At 39.7% G+C, this 18,277-nt stretch overlaps 1 long non-coding RNA gene across 8 annotated transcripts in view; it reads left to right on the forward strand.

Annotated features, from left to right (window-relative positions):
• The window catches only part of LOC147752178 (uncharacterized), an 87,152-nt gene extending 69,143 nt beyond the window's left edge, over positions 1-18,009 (forward strand). For 6 of the 8 annotated variants that reach the window (XR_015314799.1, XR_015314796.1, XR_015314798.1 and 3 more), the window contains one exon: positions 17,861-18,009. This is a non-coding gene — a long non-coding RNA (uncharacterized LOC147752178). Of the gene's footprint in view, positions 1-11,734; positions 11,809-17,860 lie in introns of all 8 variants that reach the window. The other 2 variants (XR_015314800.1, XR_015314795.1) reach the window with 1 other exon arrangement.
• Positions 18,010-18,277: the final 268 nt, after the last annotated feature.

An 18,277-nucleotide genomic window follows, 5' to 3' on the forward strand; every position in this document is an offset into this window, starting at 1 on the left:
ACGACCTAGAGCTCCGCTGTATTATTCATTTTTACAAGCATAAACGTATCCTTTTAAAGGACGTTTCAGCGGCTTATTACTAACTGTACTGCACACTCTGTATACGAGTATAAGGATTGTACAACATCGAATATGGCGGTCATAGAAGCCCCTGCCTCATGGCCGCCCTCATTAATACGTTTAATTTGCAGCTGGTACTAACTATGGTTGACCGTTCACTACCGTCTGCCTTGTCAACTCAAAACCATTAACGTATTGTACTGAAGCGCGAACATCTTGTATAATGTTTGTATATGATATAGTATAGTATACATGTAGTACTCCACACACGGACTAATGAAATGTACTATTAGCTTGGCACATATAATACATGTCAATATAAAAACAAAATTTTATTTTTATGAGTGACATCTTAATATCGCATATGGTTTTTTTTTAAATTTTAAAGCAAATTTTAAAACACAGCGGTAAAAAATGGAAGAAATGTAACTTTCCGTAGTATGACAATTATTAGAACGTTGCAGCATAATACGAGAGTTGCGAGTAACGAGAAGAGAGCTACAAAAGAGCCTGCTTAGTTTGTTTATCTCATGTTTGTGTGAACATACATACCAGCTTTCCTTAACCAGAGAATTAGCCGAAAAATATATCAAATTCTCTGAGCTTCTCGATTTTGTTTGTACTATCTCTCCCCATTCGATCTTGCAGTTCCTGCATTCTCAACTTCAAACTAGAAACTCGGCGGTCTGCTTTGTCCGATCGGTATGTCGGAACATAAGCGCCGCAGTCTTGCCCGTGTCGGATAGTTCCCCTGAGAAACCGACGTCATTCTTTATTGAAACTATGGGTTCTACCTGGCTCATCGGGTCTGAGCATGTCTCGTTCTGCTATCGAATTTGAATAAAAATACAACGTTTGATTTATAGAGTGAGACGGCAGGAAACGCACACTTCAATCACTTACAGGGGCACGTTACCTCTTCTACCTTCGCAAATAGAAGAGGTGCGCTGGTTACACCAGTATATATTCGAGTTTGTCATGCGTAGCGTCACCGCAAAAATGTGTGTAGAGCCTGTCGAAGTCCGCATTTTGCCAAGCACACCACTAAGGTCCGTTTCATGCCCGAATCTGCGCAGCGATTCGTCGGAGGAAAGCTCTTTAGATTTTGATCTTAGCGCAAGTTAACGAAGCGGGACGCGAAATGACGCGAAGCACCAAAGCGCGTGCGATGAACACCAGGTAGGCTTTATATCTTGTGCTATTGTATTCTTGCCAAACCAAGCGATCGAGATTCGTCTATTCATTATAACTAAGAAGAAAAAAATCACATTTGTTACTAACTCACATATCTATGATACAATTTTTTAATTATTTTCCCTAAACAAGCAGATCTGGAGGAGGACGCTGAAGGCTTTCACATGCATGAGCCTCAAAGCGTAAATAAGGCTCGCATGTCAAATTGGAAGATACTATTTACGGTATCGCCCAGTGCTTGGAAGGAGGACGAAGACCCAAAGGAATTTCTTACGAAGTATCTGAAAAAAGTAATTGGCTTGGAACTTTAGCGGGGATAATTCGTATGATGATAGGGATTAACACAGGGGCCAACTCGCTCCGGATCGCCGATCGCAAAACGTTTGATGCTGGCCACGAAAATTCGATCGAGGTGCTTTGTGAGAACAGGACGCAAAAACAGGTCTATCAGTCGTTTTTTCTTTCTAACATATATATCTTCATGCTTTCGTTATTTATGTTTGCCACACAACAGTGTTTTTGCGCGACTGATAACGTTAGACCTTAAATGCGTAGTCCAATACTTTTATTCTTCTTTTCCTTTGCATGAAATATTTTATTTCTCATTGAACAGCCTTCGGAAAGGGGAGGAGAAGAATATTACATGCGCTCCAACGATAATTCCAAGCGCACGACGAGGAAGCGTGTGCCTAGCACGTTTGAACGATAACGTGGGGTTAAGGGTGACTTGGGCTTGTCATTAGACAAGTGCGAAGTTACCATGAGTAACGGTTGTGCGATGTGTGGGGTTATCTTAACACGTCACCCAATATCGGATTAAGCCAAAAATAGTGTATCGGCAGGAGGCGTCGAAAGCGGTAGTTAGATAACGACGGCCCAATGGGGAACCCGCTGGCAAGGAGCATAAGGTATGCTGATAGACGGCGGTAAACTAACGAGCGAAGCACGTAGGGCTGAATTGAATAAAACGATTCACATGGTCATCTCGCTATGTGCTGGGATGTCATATAGGAAGACTGGCTGGGCGATGGCATGCTACAAAGTTTTGAAAACAATTTCAACAGACGGGACACTGTTTGAGCAATGGATGCTGCGAAGCAGCCGCGGCAAGTGTGGCTAGGTAAACGTCAGTTTGGCAGAAACTTAAACGCTGTATCTTGCAGCCACACAACAGTTAGCCTTTGTATAACGTTGCCAAGTCGATGCTGTTAGCAATTTTCCAATCGGGAGAAGAGCAGTGAAAAACTGTGGAAAAGATTTACTAAACGCCGTAAAGGGCGCTCGAGCTGACTGACAAGCAAAGAGGTACCGTGTGAGTACCAAAACTGTCATCTGAGGCGGTAACGGAGAAAGATGAACAGTATTAGCATGCACAAGGTGTGGCCAGGTGAAGCCAACTGAAAGCATTGCATCGCATAAAAGAACGGAGTGAAAAAGCGAACTTATCGAAAATACTTATATTGCTATTCGATAAAGACCCGGCGACTTAAATGCTTGTCACAAACGATCGTAGCGCCAATAGCAGAAAACCAGGGTCACGTCGGCATGAGCAAATGAGGAGCGATCAAAATAGCCATATACCGCAGGAAGCAGCAAAAAAAACTCGAAGATTTCGAAACACAAATTCATCGATGTTGTTTGCAAGCTCATGGCGATGTCTTGCGTAGTCCGCTGTGTCATTGAAAAATCAGTCTTGTGTCTGATTAAATCGTGGCTTTTGACGCGGATTTAACACCATTTGTCTTCAATGACATATGCTAGCGCTTGAAAGGTGAAGACGCTTAAATGTGAAGTATCAGTTTTAGAAATAAGCGCTTTAGCTGAAGGTAAAGGCTTCAATGAAGTTCTACATGGAGCGATAATACCATCTGGAAGATAGGTAGCTGTGTTACTGGTACGGTATTGTTTGCTTATCTTGGTACGATGGCCTCGCATAGCCATCGTTTTCGTGCACTGTCGTTTTGGCTATGCGTCCAGACTAGAGGAGATAGCTCATAGTTGCCAATGTCGAAACAGCTTGACGCCTCTTTTAAGAGATATGATATTGCTGATGAACTGTATTTGAGTTGCCAGGATTTTTCATGTATAGACCTATATGAGCCTAGTATTGGTGTGCTGCCAGTTAAGCCAGAGCGGGTTCCTTCGGCGCATCGCTTAATGCTTCCTTTACGTCGTGCGCTTTCTTTCCAGAGCGAAATAGTTGACGTACGTCGACCGCTTCGACCCATTGTTGAAACATGTCATAGTAGAATCTAGAATTACGTGTTTAGCAACCCTTTTTAAATACTATAATGATTAACCGCGTCGTATTTTTGAAGCGAGTAGGCGCAGCTGGAAAAGAAAGCGCAGCGAGGTCCTGAGTTCTCTAATAGGAGGCGTGTTGTTGAAGTGTAGGCCAAATGTGAGAGGATGAAAAGTTCACGTCAATAAGTGAAAGGTGCTGCGTACTAGATAGATACTCTATGACGGCAATTGGTTGGCGGGCATATAATCAGCAGGCGTTGTGCTATTTACGTTCAACGCCAAGTAATACGTAGGAGTGCATACCTGTGAATAAGCACAGCCATACGAAATTTGTTATCGTGGTTGTGCCGGGAACAATTAGTTGTGCCTGATTCCCCTCGTGGACCATGAAGAAGAAACTCTCCGAACAGACAATAGCTGATTAGAGCCAGGCATCTCCAGAATTAAACAGTCCTGTGGTATTTAGAATGTTTAGGGTATGCGGAAAATAAAGAAACAACGTAGGCGAACAGCCAGTTGGCAAATATTGTCATCCTAGGTGACTAACTAAACTATTTCTTTCCATTGAAACGCTCTAATTACTAGAACACCAACGACATTGTATTTTTTGAAATTTACTCCGATTGGCCATCGTAACTCACCACGAATCGTCTAGCAAAACAAACTGTGCATTCCCTGGGTCTCCATTTAGCTCATTTAATTTCAGGTGGGAAGATAAATGCTGCCAGGAATAATACAGGCGTTGTCAATCTGGCCTTTTCTAATGCGATTGGTTCCTAATTGAATTCGTAAATATACATGCCACGGTCAAACCACAAGGGGAAAGGTCGTACTCTATTGACATAATTCAATACGGCGTCAGCATTGCTCCATATTAGGCTTATAATGTAGACGTTCATAAATTAGATCGACTTCTTTTTGGACTCGTGCGTGTGTTGACCGGTACCCTTTAGAAAGCACGTATTCATAAACGTCGCTGTCTGGATAAGGCAACCGTAATTATACTGCTGAGATCCAGCCAACTCTAAGTAAGTCTTCCTGAAATACTACAGAAATGACGTCGAAGAACAAGTTAAAAATGACGACCATCTTCGCAGGTCAAATCTCACTTGAAAAAAAGCTACGATAACAATACGCGAAATGCCAATTACTATGAACATGTGTGTATGAGCCATAGTAACCTCTATAAAGGTCGGATAACAATTTGATAGGACTGAAGGTTTTTTTCTCGAAAATCAGAACTTTTCTATTTCTTGGGCGTCTGTTTAGCTAGCGCATATTGTAATTATTGTTTTCGAATTGTTCCCAGTCGTGAACTGAGTTACTAAACTAGGTTGTGACGCAATTTTTATGCCATAGTGATTTAATGGGCAGTAGTTGAATGATATAATATAACGCGAGATTCGAAGAAGAGGTCGATCAGAAGTAGCATGATGATGTGTTTTATACATATAGTTATATTAGATATTTTTTCTAGTTTCTCTGAACATTACCTCGATTGCAACAATCATTCTAGAACCGGAACAAAAGGCTGGCAATAATGATCTACCTTCGCTACTGCAATTATAGAGTCTACTAGGGGAGTTCTATTCGGCGTGCACGATCCAGCTACTAGTAATTTGCACTGGTAGTTAAACAGCTTCCTTTAATTCCCATCGTATTATTTTTTGCAGCTACTAAACAGTTCGTTTCTGGTTTTGTTATCATCAAATATGATATATGACCGATATATACGGCTATCATTCTAGTATAAACTGAAAGAAATAAGTAAATTCGAAAAAACGTCAGATCCTACTGACCAGAAAACCGCGCGTAGTAGCAGCATTCGAGGCCTGCTCTTGTGGCCTTGCCCACATAGGACATCTCGTAAAGGGCTGTTGCTTGTTAGCACGTGCATTGGCCTTCAGCCTGTTCAACTTTTACACGATTTTTTGTCGGGTCGCCCCAAACTCTTCTGTATCTCGGAACACATTCTTGTTTGTTTGCAATAGACGCGCCCAATTGCCACTATTATACTTATTCAAAAACTAGTAACACCGCGTAGATATCTTCGAGTCATTTAAAGCTGTGTATTTTATGAGCAACCGCGAGAACAACATAGTTAATTATAGTTTCTATATTAGGTATGGTCAGTCGAGGCAGAACTGTAACGGAGTGCGTACTACGTTTGCGCTCGCTGTGAAGTCGACTATCTTCTATTGAATCTACACAGATTAGATATGGGTTACGGTTAATAATAGCCAATAGGGTACATTTTAGGGCAAGGTCAATGAGTGGGATACTGACTATATTATAATTACGTCTAGTTTCATAACTTATGAAAAACGCTCACGAAACATAGCGTTCAGGGTTCACGGACAAATACATGTTTCCCTACATTTAAAATAATCTGTAGTGTTTATCAGTTGGTCGATATGGACTATCGAAACCAATAGATCCTAATGCACCAAAAGACGTCAACTGGCAAATAGTGGCTAGATCAAGACAACCCATCATCACATGCACACTTCCTTCGGTGATCAGTTTCATGCAGAATGATGTCTTTGCCCTGCTCGTTCTACGTAGAGAACATCATACGCAGGAAAGATAAAAAAAAAAAAAAAAAAAAGCACACATTTCTGTTACGGCTTTATCAGTATCGACTGATGTTTTTTTGTAATTTTGGCTTTTATTGCCTACCGTCCTCTTGATAGATGGTGGCCCTGCCCTATATTGCTCATGTTCTCTTGAGTAAATTTGCTCTACCTAGCACGAACAGCTGAGGCATTAGAGCCCAGTGTACCTGAAAGCAGTAGTAGCAAGGTTGTCAGATGCTGTACCCAAACACCGCTTTCCCGGTCGCCTCGAGCATCGGTTGCCTTCATTTCCTTCCCGTTCTCAACGGGATAATATTTTCCTGTGTAGGTGCACCGATCAACAAACAGCCCTTTGCGGCTTACGATGGGCCGAAATCGTCATATCAATTGCGGATCAAAATCTAAATCGTACACGAATTGAAAGGAACCTCGCAGGCACAATGGGGATAGGGCGGCTATGGTAAGCGTTGCAAATGGCAAGAAACAGGATGGGGTGGCTTGGCATTGGTGTGCGCTAGTGACGGTGAAGATCACTGGCAATCGGCAAGTCCCTTCTGCCAATATCTCGGCTGCGACACTCGCCATAACCAACGACATCGTCTAAAACCATTACAACAGAAGTGATAGTAGCGACAGCAGTATTGGTTGTAGCAAAGGGGGAAAAAGGCGTGTAACGCACGGAGGCAGGGGGCTGAAGGGGCGAGTATCGACAACATCGAAGATGACGAGAGTCGCATTTACAATTCCGATTCGACGGAGTCCCAGCGCGCGCATCCGACAGTAACGCTTACGAGGCTCCCAGCAACGAACATCACATTCTGAACAGCTAAACCCAGATGTGGGGAAAGGGAAAGACAAATATGCCATGATAGAGGGGTTTGCTAGGCCTACTGCGCTTTCTGTATGGCAAGCATGGATCTGGCTTAGCCAACTCACTCACTCACTCAAATACACATATTGCACAGAAATAGATGAATGGATAGTGCAGACAAGCAAGCCGGGCTACAAAGCCAAGGCCCGTCACGGTAACTAAGCGTTTGCAATCTCCCTCCTTAACTCTCAGCGACACAGTTTCTCCCTGAATCGACTATTACGCTAGGTTTTTATGCACGGCTCCATAATGCCGTTGGAGCGCCATTTTCAGATACGGATCATAGCAGAAGGGGAAGATTCGATAACAACGACCAGGTTTTCTATCCGTTCGTTACAAGGGAATGGAGCAAATCCTTTCATTTCTGACGAATTGGCGACAGTGCAAAAAAAGTCTGACCTGATCGAATAATGGAACGCAACAGTCTCAGGCAATTAAATTAGAAGGTAAGATAAAAAGGACGATTATTTAATCATGTTACTGGCGTATTGGGCGGTACCGATTGGCTTTTCGTGTGAGCGGACTAATACAGACTGTGTCTATTCGGAGTATTATAATGAAAATGGCGTACAATCTTCGGTTGAGTGTAATTTAGCTCATAAGGCAATAGAGAGATGTATGAAATAAAAAAAAAATACAATGATGCTCTTTGCAAATATGTAGTTGTAGTTTTTATACTCTATAAGGAAAATCTATTTGATGGAGAATGCTCACTTATGTCTATATTAATGCGGAAAAGCTTTAAGCGCATTTTCAAGTATAGTTACTAACTATTAGTTTATTTTGCTCTAATAATACAAGTATGTTAATTGGTAAGGGCTTTTGACAAGGTTATAATAGGTATATATTTAATTATAGGTCATAATGTATATTTTCAGTTGAACACTTGTTATAATAACGATATGTCATGTTTGGTCTTGAGAAGATCATGTTGGCGGGCAAAGATAACTGATATAGCGCCATCTGATGGCGATTCGATGTTTTCCTCTGCGCAGGATTGACGGAACGCAGATCGATCATGTAATAATAACGTATCGTTGCGATATGCTAGTTCGCTTAACTTGATTATGCACAGTAATGCACTGTTAGGTATATATATATATATATATATATATATATATATATATATATCTTATTAAAAATGCTCCGGGGGTATTTAAAACTATGGGTCAGCGATACGTCTTGGCTAGGCTTATATTTGCAATTTCAAATCCCAGTTTTGTAAAGATCACCATTCTGTCTTAGCAAAAAATTCATCTTTATGTTACGTAATCCTGCTGATGCGTATGGTCCTCCTAAAACGAAATACTCAAATGAGCACTAATAGCCTCAAGAATATTGGTAAAGCTAACACAGGACCACGCGGATAACATGGTCAAAAACGGTGTTTTTTATTTCTCTACTAATCTCATTCCATCGATATTTCAGCTTCATTCCCCCAAGCCAAACCACTAGTTGAGTTGAAGGATATACATTTCCGGAACTTGAAAAGATTCCTGCTCGCGTAACATCGCCATCTCATCGGCTAGTCCTACAATTCGGCAGTCTGGCAAGGCGTAGGATGTCGGCAGTATGGTTTTTGTTGCTTCGTCACAAGAAGCATGTTTTAGCTGCTGTAGCGGGGCCGGCAAAGGCGATGTACGTCAGCAGAGTAGTGGGTCAGCCGTCTGGCGGAAGGAACGTGGGGACCTCAGACTTGTGACTGGCCAGGTGACCAAATCGATATGTTCGAGTTTTTGTATTTCGCCTGGCTATACTATACTGTTGCCCCTGAACTCGTAGGTTAGCTAGCTGTGACATGGTATACTCTAGCCAGTAACGATGATGCCCTGTGAGGGCTCTTTTCGCGACTTCACGCTTTGTCGCCTTCGTTCCGTTCGAACGCCGCACACGACCTACTGGTATTGGTGCCAATTTTCGATTACGGTTGGTTCCGTGTGGTCTCGTTTGAACTGCGAGCGGAAGCTTCGATAACAAACTCAAATGCGGCGAAACGCTGTTCCGGAGAGAGTGAGGGATAAATGAGGCGAAAAGAAAGAAAAGAAGTCATGATTTCCCTCTACGTTAGCGGTCTCGCACTACTAGAGAAAAACATAGGAAGAACGTCCTTGGATTCCGAAAATCTAACGAAGGTTTCCTAGTATCAGAAGACCAGTAGCACCACTATATAGAATCGATCGCATTATATCGGTGTATATATATATATTGGTAGCAGATAGTACGCGCAACTGTGCTATCTACTACCGACAGAGGAAATCGAATACTGTAGGGAAATCTGCTTCGTTCCTCACTGCGAAAAAAGTAGGTGGTGTATTTTTATCCAGACATATACTGCCGAGTCTATACATGCTCAATGAAGAACTGCCCCTTGGTGAAGAGCATTGCGAAACGGGCAAGTTAAGCTGGCAACAATATAAAAGCGAATTCAATTATGGCTAAGTTTATGCCTGCATGCATAAGAATACGTGTGTATGAATTTTACCCCTAAGTTATGCGGTTATTTGTATTCCCTTTCGCTTTTATGTTGGTTGGTTGCTAAGGGAAAATTACATTTTTAATTACAGGATTCCTAATGCGAAATGGAACCACATATTTGAGTCGGCCTTAAGTGCTTATTTCATATGCCCATAAGTGAGCTTCACGAACTTCAGCGGTCTCGATTATTTTGTGTTAGGAGCTGAGTACCAGAAACAAGGTTTTTTTGTATGGTTGCAAAAGTCTTCTGGTTACGGCACCAGATGTAACAAATTGAGAGCTTATCTCATGAATTTCTTGGCGTTACCGCAATCTAAGTTGCACTAAAGCTTGCACAATGCTCGTCTGTAAAGGGCTGCTTAAGCAAAAACCCTTTAATAGGTCAGAAGATTGGTTCGTTTTCTGGAGCTCTTATGTTTAAAGACGTATTTTTTAGAATAATAATTAAAGCGTAATTTTCAAGTTTTTTTTTTTAATTTTTAAAAACGTATTTAATTGGAGATAAACGATCAGTTCTGTAACGATGTTCCTATGCACATGTTTTTAGGAGATGCTCTGATGAGCTAAACATCTATCTTGAATAAATGATAGTAAGCCCCAAGGACGTAAACAAGCTCGAAATGCCATAAAGTTGCCCTCATAGCTGTGCCGTACAATACAGCCGCGTTAGAAATTTCATTTGTTTATTTAATTACGTGTTGCCGCTGAGCTATAAAATAAAAATATGTATACACTATTCAATGGATCATAATTTTCTGATAGTGCTTTCTTTGCAGGACGTAGTAAGTAGAACTCACGAACAGATCAAGATTACCTCCCTGCCAACCAAGAAAGTTAATTTTAAAATGCTATTGAAAGTATAGAAATGTAACAGGAGTGTGAAAAGTTATACAAAGTTTATGAACCTAATTAAAAGATTAGACAACGTTTCAAAAACTAAGAATATTCAAATTATAGACTTATATCGAATTATAGGCGAATATAAGACAGTATAATGAAAAGTTATAGTAAAAGATCTTTAAAATTTAATTCTTTTTTTTAATTAATTATAATTTTAAAAAATTAACACAATCAAATGACGAGCTTGTCATTAGCAAATCAAAATGCGGAAAATCATGCGGACTAAATATAGTAATTTTGTGAATATACATTTACAAAATAATCAGTGTACGTAATTGCTCTTATTGGGTAACTGTAAAGCGGCATTTCGAACACTTAATTGGACCATTCCTTTTTAACAGCATCGTAACCAGTACTAATTGCGTAATTTACTTCGCTACTAGTAAATTTACGACCCCTTCAGGAGAACTTTGGTGAAGATGGCAAAATAAAGTGTTTGCTAAACTTTATAAGTTAATGACAATAGTGTATTGACTATAATAGTACTAATTTTTGAACATTTTTGGATAAAAAGAAGAACTTATAATACACTGAACTGAAATCAAAATCATTCAAACTATATATTTAAAACTTTGGGGCACACTATACTTGTTACATCGGTATACTCACTTAGTAAACCATTAGTACTAGACCTGTGTAAATTTATAAATAATATATAATATAATAATAAGAAAATTTATAAATATTAAATGTTTGCAATTCGCAAACTATAAGTAACTTATCACATCTCGCCATATGGAGGTTTGTTGACTTTTTTTCCAAAAATAAGTTAAACTACATTCAAGCTTCCCCAGATATCTAAACAATTCATTTAGAAGTCATGACTTCACAATTTCTCAAGCGGATTTCAAGCCGTATTGGACTAAGAAGGTGTGAAAGCTTCAAAACTTCTTTAAAAAGCTCAATGACGGTCCAAAAGCTTCTATTAATGGTTTGGATTGGTACTATGCTCGATCTGAATCAATCGAGGGCTTCAAATTCTGTATTAGATACAATGAAAACTTCAACTGAGGACCTAGTCTAGGGGCTAGGGGATAAACATTTTAATCATTAATAATATAAAGTGTATGCTGCCATTACGTAAATTTCCAAAAATATAAGCTGGTTTACGTCATGAGAGGCAAAACACCGAAGCGTTAAAAGATAATACTCAATTTTGTACCAGACAAAATCAAACGTTGCAAATTCTTAGTATAGTTTACAATGTAGCGCAGTTGTGGATCCCGTTCCTTGACCTAAACTTGGCCTGCTTGCCAAGAGCAAAAAGGGAGACAATGAGAACAATATTTTTTAAATTCAGGAGAGCATGTAATGGAACTTAAGTAGTAAATTTCAGAGTATTGTGCTAAGATTAATGAGAAGAAGCAATCAGTACATCACACGCAACTAAAAATACACAAACTTTGTTATACAGATATAAGCAAGCCACAGCGTATGTACGAGCGAATTCCGAAAGGTATCAATACCATTGTCAACGACCATCACGAGGTACGTTTTAATACGTAGCTATAATATACAACTACTATCCAACATGAAATATCAAACATAGAATTTATTACGAATCCAAAAATCCTCAAGATTAAAAGAATTATATTTATCAGACATATTCGGGATAACTGCAGTTTTTCATTTTTTGCTATTAATCCTCTCCCAGGTCCACATCTGCGCGATCAGGTCCCCGTTTTTAAGCTGCTCTATTTGTACTTTTCGAGGCTTTGCTCCTTTCAAAGAGCTTCTTTCAGTACGGTTTCTTCTGTTTTTCTTTGGCATCACTGGACGATGTTAAGCTCAAGTTATTCTCTCTATGAGAATGAACTCTGCCGCGACGGTCTCCTCCGGATGATATCAAATTGTTTTCGCCGAAGCGCAGAGAAGCCCGGTCCTACCGCCGAATCCGGAGAACCCATCGCTCATACCTAAACCCTTGCCCATGCCTCCTGACGGTGAGGAAATGCCTCGCATTCCCGAAAGGTCTTTTCCCCTTCCGCTACTTAAGGGATCGCTTTGACTTCGACCACTGTCTGCATTCGTTAAAGATGACTCTCCATTACTGTCGCTAGCGAAAACAAATGTCACCACGAGGACGACAAGCAAGAAACGCTTGATCACTTCACGTATATACGCCGACCTCAGTGTGCGCGACCTCGAAAATCAAGTACGGCAGAACTTTCCAATCTGCTTTCGTTGCCCTATTCGCTATAATGCGTACGGTGTTCCAATGATACATTCGGTTTTTATTATTGGATTAATTTCATGGACACACGGGTCTAACTTTTTTTGCTTTTCTTTCTTTGTTTTTTTGCTTATTACTGTTTACATCAAGGTTAGCACACCTAAAAGGGAGCTGAAAATAGGCTCGATTCGACATCATTCTATGGGGCATACACCGAATCAATTCAAAATAGCAAAAGTTTGGGTTGACTGTGCCGTTACGGATGTTGATACCGCTTTTGTATTCGCATTTGGTTACATTAGAGCACGATGGAAAGTAACACGCCTTTCTGTAGCATATGCACTTTGTGGCTTGGCTGATTTCAACTAGGAGTTTCAAGAGCTGTCGCAGGGTGCACTTTCTCTGAAAAGGTCTGACCCGTAGAATTGGAACCGCATATTGGACTCGATTCGTAAAATACAAAAGAAGATAGTTTCAAGCAGAAAATATTTGTTGTGCTAAGCGGAGAATTATACATCATAAAACGACGATTTATCATAGAACAGATGTCTAAGGATTTTATTGCTGCTTTAAATGGCAAAGCCTCTATGTGGTTAGGAGCCAATAGACCGTCGTATAATATGGTCCATCCGCTACTTCTGCGAGTTCGTAACACGTACGCTTTGCTTTATTCGGTCGGTCCGCTCCATTTTCCTTTCAACTAATTTCGAGTATGTTGTAATGACACCCATTAACCGGAGTCACAGTTCGAATACATTTGATTTCCGCGTACTTCTCTTTTTTATAACTATTTGGCATTGAAATATCTGTAACTTTGATATATTTCGGAGAGAAAACGTCAAATAGATCGGTTGTGCACCGAAATGATCCTATCTTATGGCCCTTTCACTAGCTGGGGAAACTCTAATGAAGACCACCACGGTCCCGGCCAGCTATGCGTTCGAACTGCTATTAACCATGCCAGAAATATCAGAGGAAGAAGGCACACCGTTCAGTTATACCGTTTTGCTACGCCAAACAATTGAATTATAGAAGCGAATATAACTCATCTTTTCTGTTCTGTAACGTCTATTTGAAGGGTCAGCCCAATCCCCGTATTTCAAGTCTAGCAAACGAGCTCAAATGGCCTTCCAGCTTTTACATCATAGTCACACTAATAACATCTCACTCGAGTTCTAGAATTTGCCATTTTTTAGCGCATTTTATAACTCGACCGGTCGGTAAATCTCACGAAGGACGTAACATATCGACGCTATTTTTTGCGAACTAAATAGATGATTAACAAAAAAGTCAAGTACGCTTGAGCAATACCATTCTATGATATTTAAAAATATTAATATAATATATATGCTCATTAATTGTCGTCTAATTTACGTGAGAAGAAACATTCACACATAACAAAGTCTTGGCAGGAAAAAAGTTCTACAATAAATGGGATACATGAAGTTTGTTGAACTTGAAAGAAAACCAAAAAAAAAGCTAAGAACGCTGGAATTGAACTGAGCTATTATCATTCTCAAAATTCGTCTCTATTTAACTTGGATTAAGTACAGTAGCAGACACGAGAGATAATCCACTTCTATCAGAAGTCCATTTTCACCAGTCACGTTCTCTATCTATCTCCCAGTTGAGCAGTGCTCGGTACACTATCCCGTTTAACGCCTGTCTTGAAAGAGTCCCGTCTGATTCGTGAGCAGAGTTTTCGGTACGGCTATCTACTGGCAGGTGCGAGCAGTTGGAAGACGACAGCTTTCTAGGTTAAAATGGTTGCATTGCAGGCAAGTTTACGGTGACGTTCACATTTCTCTGACCTAACTCGACCCACGCAGCCAGACCTCGCCCGCGGAGTTTTCACACATTGACGTCGCACACCAGCGCTCCACAATCTATCCGTTTTCTGAAAACTACGTAAAGTTCGAAGTTGATGAAGCGATGAGTAAACCACAGACACTACACGAAGGTTTCGCTGTTAGCGCTACTTGGTGAGGTTCAAGGCGAAGGAGGCTTAGGTCATCCTTTTAGCGGCGCTAATTCATACAATCTAGTCCGCTATTGGGTATATGACACTCGCTTGGCTTAGATTTCGATTGAGCGCCAACGAGTCTAAAAGGCTGGGCCACTTTGACCTTCGCCGCTAGTTAAGGATGGTTAAGTGTTTTGCGGTTATCAAGGCACCTATGATTCTGAGCCATTTGAGCTACCGTTCGAATTGTGTAGCCGGCCTCCCTTCGAGCGTTTTGAGTCTTTACGAAATAAAAAACGGTCGAGCAAGATTGATGTGAACGGTTAAGGAAATTGTGACAATCAAACGGCGAAAAGACGCTGATTCTCCTATGTTCTGTCCAAGTGCGTACTAACCGGTCCTGCCGTCTGACTCTGGTCATTACAAGAGGACATCAGATTGCAAATAGGGTAGAGTATACAAATTATTTTTCCTGTGTTCCAGCAAAAACGCATAGCTAAATAATTGCAACCGTCTTGTGATTACCACCATATTTAAGACGATCGTTGTAAGTGCGTCAACAAACAAGTGGCCATATTGTAGATTACAAACTCTGGATACGGCCAATAGTATTTGCCTGATCTAGTTATAAAGGACAAAAACTGCGTAAAGTGATGTCGCTCGATCTCCTATTTGGCAAACCTACGATGCGTTTAAGAAAATAAATTTACAATTAGTGAGTTTAGTTTACGGAAGTAATTTTTGCATTGTTACTAGATTTTTGTAGAAGTTTCCTTTGTGTTTTGCACGCCAACTGATACGTTTATTTTTATTTTTCTTATTTTCTGCATATCTGATGCTGTCTACTTAGTTTCTAATAGAACGCTTATGGCTAAACTTTTCGCATTAGCGTTGTACTACTTCCTCATTGAATGAATTTCACACAGTTAGATAGGCCATAGAAGCAGAAGGACAAAAACTAAAAATTTACGCCAACACCACCTACGGATCTTGACTCTGTCATCGGTCTCGAATTTTCTCGGAAGCAAGCGTCGCTTCAACAACGATCGTTCTACGACAACTTCGTATCATCGTCGCTGCATGATCTGATCGAGATATAGAAAGACACCAGCTGGCGCATTTCTTTGACGGTAAACGACGGAATACATTCTTTTTGCTGCGTAGACGATGTACGGCAACATTTCACCGTGGAAGTGAATGGAGCAAAAGAATAGAGGACGACTCAAGACAAGCATCACAGAAAGGCGTGAAAGGGCCCCTTTGCCATCTACGTGGTGCTTGGGATGGGCAAAGGACGATCGACAAATCGTTGACTAGCTTCTTTACAGAATATTAAACGAGAAACGATGAAATAAAGCGACAGGATCGCTGCTGCTGTGAAAATCTAACATTTGACGCTGAAATGAGCTAAAGCGGCGTATTATATGGAATATATGAAGCAGGAGACGGTGCCACTACTGGGTCACCTTAGAGAAGATCGACGTATCAGCAGCGTATTATTGGTATTGAAAGTGGAAAACCGTTCTGGCAAAAAGACGAGGCTATAGGACTGAGTTTTCGATGTTGAAGTACATTAGTGCAAAATGTTACCAGGAGAAAACACCCGCAATGCATTCGATGGGGTTTGTTGTGATCGGATAATTTATCGAGAAAGGATTTTTTTGCTTTGGCTTGGAATTTGGAAATGAATTAGCTTGGCATGAAGTGTTTTTGGTCATTGCTGGTAGCCTCAAACTTCAAAAGGGAAAGGTTAAAAAAATATTCATCTACGCCTGTTTTGATAAATAGCAGATGTATATTCTTCCGTAGTCTCTGCACCCTGGTGACATTTTTCTTGAAACAGCTGCTTCACAGTCTGTAGTCCACCTGATTTTTTAATATTTAGAAAAAAAACATTTTAGTGAATTCTAAAAAGCAAATATATATATATATATATATATATATATATATATATATATATACTGAACTAAAACGTTAGCTGGGTTTTTGAATCGTGGTAATAATCGCATTATTGCTATTGTTTACAAATAAATACTATCAGGCTCATATGCGGCCGTTTACGGATAATATCGATAATATAGTGAAATATTTCGTATCGCGATCATAGAAAGATTGTATAAAAGGTTTTATTTTGGTTCGCAGATGCTTTGTAGGTTCTTTAGGAGCACTTGAAAACTGGACAAGCTTTGTAAGTTAAATATTTTTTTCGCCGTGTTATCTATTCGGTTGCAGTTAACAGTGTAATTCAAGAATAAGTGGTTTTGTATAAAACACGTGGGGAGTTTCAGTTATTTATGTTGAAAGATAGTAAGTTAAAACTAACTTTACTAATAATAACAAGGAAGTATGTACTTAAAGTTTCCTAAAAAAATGTGCCTCAGAGAAATTTAACTTACCTACATAACTCAGATTTCTTCAAATAAATGCTCTCATCAGGTTTAGTTTTTTATTTACGAGTTTTTTTTAGCTGGTGGCATAGTAAAAAATTCAAAGTTCTTAATTTTTTTAAATCCAGAACGCTACTGTTTAGAAAACCCATTAGGTGTAGCAAAACAAACCAATTTGGCCAAAAAAGAGGCCTAGTGTTTTTCTATTATGATAATAAATAGAGTTAGATACACACTTAACTTTAAGGGCCTCTTATTAAAATTCTATGGCCTGATAATCTTAAGCGTCGTTGTAAAACAGCAGTAAAACTATTCATTTCGTCTCTAAAAGGCTAACGATTATCGAGGACTTGCCTTTATTATAAGTTCCTTAATGCTAGGCTTCCAAACGAAATATACATTGTCCTTTCCGGCTTTTATGATGGTGTGTTTCAAGACACACCACTATGGTACGTTCCAGAAATGCAAATAGAGATAGTACGTACATTTTGGAAATTCAATTGTACAAACCTGAACGTTGCCATACTTTTTTTACTTTATTAATTTTAAAGAAGTAGGTCAAGTAGGCTCTGCTAATAGCCTGTATAAAGTTCGTGTCATACTTTGAAGCGTTACCAATATGCGTCGAGGCAAGAATCTGGTGGCCTTTACTTATTCTGTTTTAACTCGCTAGCCGGCATTGCTTCCGTTCTCACAGAAATTTTAAAGCCGATTTAGGTTCTGGACGAGTTATCCGCCTTAGAAGTTCTATTCTGCACAGCAATACACAGTTACTGTTCAGCGGAATATTTACTAGGCGAACCAACTTACAAATAGAGGAGGCTTGTTTTTTGACTTTAGTGGTATCAACCGAAGTTATTTTGTCCTAGGAAAAATTTTTTCAGACATTATTTTATACTCCCGACAGATCAACCATAGTAACTTGTTTTACTTCTGTAACATTTGTTTATATTAATTTACTGAAATGCAAAATGTTATTTAAAAAAAAATACTATGATATCTATTTTTTGATTGCAGACGCGGCTTAAACCCAACGTGGGGAACGTTTTCCTAGATTTTGGAGGAAGACAACAGAGCGAACAAATCAGTGAAGACCTGTTGTACAAATATAATGTTATAAGTAACGCTAATGTCTAAAGGGCGAAATACATATGTCTAAAACATTACCATTAGTCTCTTTTTTTATGGATTATTGAACCGTAATGATTAGCCTTGCTCAAATCAGCAGGCAGAAAACGTTTAGAATCTGCACGTGCATAGCATTATACTTGAAAGTTGACTTCTTTCTAAGCGTCAAAAGTATTGTCATATTGAAATAAATGGAAAAACTTCGTTTTAGTAGAAACTAACAGAGAGCAACTTGTTAAAGTATATCTTTTTTTTTTTTATATGATTGCTCTACCAATTGCAAAAAAGAAGCCATTGTTTCTACGG

This window comes from Varroa jacobsoni, unplaced genomic scaffold (assembly GCF_002532875.2).
Source record: "Varroa jacobsoni isolate VJ856 unplaced genomic scaffold, vjacob_1.0 scaffold_1430, whole genome shotgun sequence".
Classification (NCBI taxonomy): Eukaryota; Metazoa; Arthropoda; class Arachnida; order Mesostigmata; family Varroidae; genus Varroa; species Varroa jacobsoni.